Here is a 3905-nt window from a genome sequence, read left to right as displayed (position 1 = left end):
TATTCCATTGTGTATATATACCACACCTTCTGGATCCATTCATCTGTTGATGGACATCTAGGTTCTTTCCATAGTTTCGCTATTGTGGACATTGCTGCTATAAACATTCGGGTGCATGTGGCCCTTTGGATCACTACGTTTGTATCTTTAGGGTAAATACCCAATAGTGCAATTGCTGGGTCATAGGGCAGTTCTATTTTCAACATTTTGAGGAAACTCCATGCTGTTTTCCAGAGAGGTTGCACCAGCTTGCATTCCCACCAACAGTGGAGGAGGGTTCCCCTTTCTCCGCATCCTCGCCAGCATCTGTCATTTCCTGACTTGTTGATTTTAGCCATTCTGACTGGTGTGAGGTGTTATCTCATTGTGGTTTTGATTTGTATTTCCCTGATGCCGAGTGATATGGAGCACTTTTTCATGTGTCTGTTGGCCATCTGGATGTCTTCTTTGCAGAAATGTCTGTTCATGTCCTCTGCCCATTTCTTGATTGGATTATTTGTTCTTTGGGTGTTGAGTTTGCTAAGTTCTTTATAGATTCTGGACACTAGTCCTTTATCTGATATGTCGTTTGCAAATATCTTCTCCCATTCTGTCAGTTGTCTTTTGATTTTGTTAACTGTTTCCTTTGCTGTGCAAAAGCTTTTGATCTTGATGAAATCCCAATAGTTCATTTTTGCCCTTGCTTCCCTTGCCTTTGGCGTTGTTCCTAGGAAGATGTTGCTGAGGCTGAGGTCAAAGAGGTTGCTGCCCGAGTTCTCCTCAAGGATTTTGATGGATTCCTTTCGCGCATTGAGGTCCTTCATCCATTTTGAGTCTATTTTTGTGTGTGGTGTAAGGAAAATGGTCCAATTTCATTTTTCTGCATGTGGCTGTCCAATTTTCCCAGCACCATTTATTGAAGAGGCTGTCTTTTTTTTTCCATTGGACATTCTTTCCTGCTTTGTCAAAGATTAGTTGACCATAGAGTTGAGGGTCTATTTCTGGGCTCTCTATTCTGTTCCATTGATCTATGGGTCTGTTTTTGTGCCAGTACCATGCTGTCTTGATGATGACAGCTTTGTAATAGAGCTTGAAGTCCGGAATTGTGATGCCACCAACGTTGGCTTTCTTTTTCAATATCCCTTTGGCTATTCGAGGTCTTTTCTGGTTCCATATAAATTTTAGCATTATTTGTTCCATTTCTTTGAAAAAGATGGATGGTACTTTGATAGGAATTTCATTGAATGTGTAGATTGCTTTAGGTAGCATAGACATTTTCACAATATTTATTCTTCCAATCCAGGAGCATGGAATATTTTTCCATTTCTTTGTGTCTTCCTCAATTTCTTTCATGAGTACTTTATAGTTTTCTGAGTATAGATTCTGTGTCTCTTTGGTTAGGTTTATTCCTAGGTATCTTATGGTTTTGGATGCAATTGTAAATGGGATTGACTCCTTAATATCTCTTTCTTCTGTCTTGCTGTTGGTGTAGAGAAATGCAACTGATTTCTGTGCATTGATTTTATTTCATGACATTTTACTGAATTCCTGTATAAGTTCTAGCAGTTTTGGAGTGGAGTCTTTTGGGTTTTCCACATATACTATCATATCATCTGCGAAGCGTGATAATTTGACTTCTTCTTTGCCGATTTGGATGCCTTTAATTTCCTTTTGTTGTCTGATTGCTGAGGCTAGGACCTCTAGTACTATGTTGAATAGCAGTGGTGATAATGGACATCCCTGCCGTTTTCCTGACCTTAGTGGAAAAGCTTTCAGTTTTTCTCCATTAAGAATGATATTTGCGGTGGGTTTTTCATAGATGGCTTTGATGATATTGAGGTATGTGCCCTCTATCCCTACACTTTGAAGAGTTTTGATCAGGAAGGGATGCTGTACGTTGTCAAATGCTTTTTCAGCATCTATGGAGAGTATCATATGGTTCTTGTTCTTACTTTGACTGATTTGCGGATGTTGAACCAACCTTTCAGTCCTGGAATAATTCCACTTGGTCGTGGTGAATAATCTTTTTAATGTACTGTTGAATCCTATTGGCTAGTATTTTGTTGAGTATTTTTGCATCTGTGTTCATCAAGGATATCGTTCTATAGCTCTCTTTTTTGGTGGGATCCTTGTCTGGTTTTGGGATCAAGGTGATGCTGGCCTCATAAAATGAGTTTGGAAGTTTTCCTTCCATTTCTATTTTTTGGAACAGTTTTAGGAGAATAGGAATTAGTTCTTCTTTAAATGTTTGGTAGAATTCCCTCGGGAAGCCGTCTGGCCCTGGGCTTTTGTTTGTTTGGAGATTTTTAATGACTGTTTCAGTCTCCTTACTGCTTATGGGTCTGTTCAGGCTTTCTATTTCTTCCTGGTTCAGTTGTGGTAGTTTATATGTTTGTAGGAATGCATCCATTTCTTCCAGATTGTCAAATTTATTGCCGTAGAGTTGCTCATAGTATGTTCTTATAATAGTTTGTATTTCTTTGGTGTTAGTTGTGATCTCTCCTCTTTCATTCATGATTTTATTTATTTGGGTCCTTTCTCTTTTCTTTTTGATAAGTCAGGCCAGGGGTTTATCAATTTTATTAATTCTTTCAAAGAACCAGCTCCTACTTTCGTTGATTTGTTCTATTGTTTTTTTGGTTTCTATTTCATTGATTTCTGCTCTGATCTTTATGATTTCTCTTCTCCTGCTGGGCTTAGGGTTTCTTTCTTGTTCTTTCGCCAGCTCCTTTTGGTGTAGGGTTAGGTTGTGTACCTGAGACCTTTCTTGTTTCTTGAGAAAGGCTTGTACCGCTATATATTTTCCTCTCAGGACTGCCTTTGTTGTGTCCCACAGATTTTGAACCGTTGTATTTTCATTTTCATTTGTTTCCATGATTTTTTTCAATTCTTCTTTAATTTCCCGGTTGACCCATTCATTCTTTAGAAGGATGCTGTTTAGTCTCCATGTATTTGGGTTCTTTCCAAACTTCCTTTTGTGGTTGAGTTCTAGCTTTAGAGCATTGTGGTCTGAAAATATGCAGGGAATGATCCCAATCTTTTGATACCGGTTTGAGTCCTGATTTAGGACCGAGGATGTGATCTATTCTGGAGAATGTTCCATGTGCACTAGAGAAGAATGTGTATTCTGTTGCTTTGGGATGAAATATTCTGAATATATCTGTGATGTCCATCTGGTCAATGTGTCGTTTAAGGCCTTTATTTCCTTGCTGATCTTTTGCTTGGATGATCTGTCCATTTCAGTGAGGGGAGTGTTAAAGTCCCCTACTATTATTGTATTATTGTTGATGTGTTTCTATGATTTTGTTATTAATTAGTTTATATAGTTGGCTGCTCCCACGTTGGGGGCATAGATATTTAAAATTGTTAAATCTTCTTGTTGGACAGACCCTTTGAGTATGATATAGTGTCCTTCCTCATCTCTTATTATAATTTTTGGCTTAAAATCTAATAGATCTGATATAAGGATTGCCACTCCTGCTTTCTTCTGATGTCCATTAGCATGGTAAGTTCTTTTCCACTCCCTCACTTTAAATCTGGAGGTGTCTTCGGGCTTAAAATGAGTTTCTTGGAGGCAACATATTGATGGGTTTTGTTTTTTTTATCCATTCTGATAGCCTGTGTCTTTTGACAGGGGCATTTAGCCCATTCACATTCAGGGTAACTATTGAGAGATATGAATTTAGGGCCTTGTTTTGCCTGTAAGGTGACTGTTACTGTATATGGTCTCTGTTCCTTTCTGATCTACCACTTGTAGGCTCTCTCTTTGCTTAGAGGACCCCTTTCAAGATTTCCTGTAAAGCTGGTTTGGTGTTTGCAAATTCTTTCAGTTTTTGTTTGTCCTGGAAGCTTTTAATCTCTCCTTCTATTTTCAATGGTAGCCTAGCTGGATATAGTATTCTTGGCTGCATGTTTTTCTTGTTTAG

This window comes from Mustela putorius, unplaced genomic scaffold (assembly GCF_011764305.1).
Source record: "Mustela putorius furo isolate JIRA1106 unplaced genomic scaffold, ASM1176430v1.1 tig00001363_pilon_pilon_pilon, whole genome shotgun sequence".
NCBI lineage: Eukaryota > Metazoa > Chordata > Mammalia > Carnivora > Mustelidae > Mustela > Mustela putorius.
The sequence above is the reverse complement of the archived record's forward strand: the minus strand, read 5'-3'. Positions refer to the sequence as shown.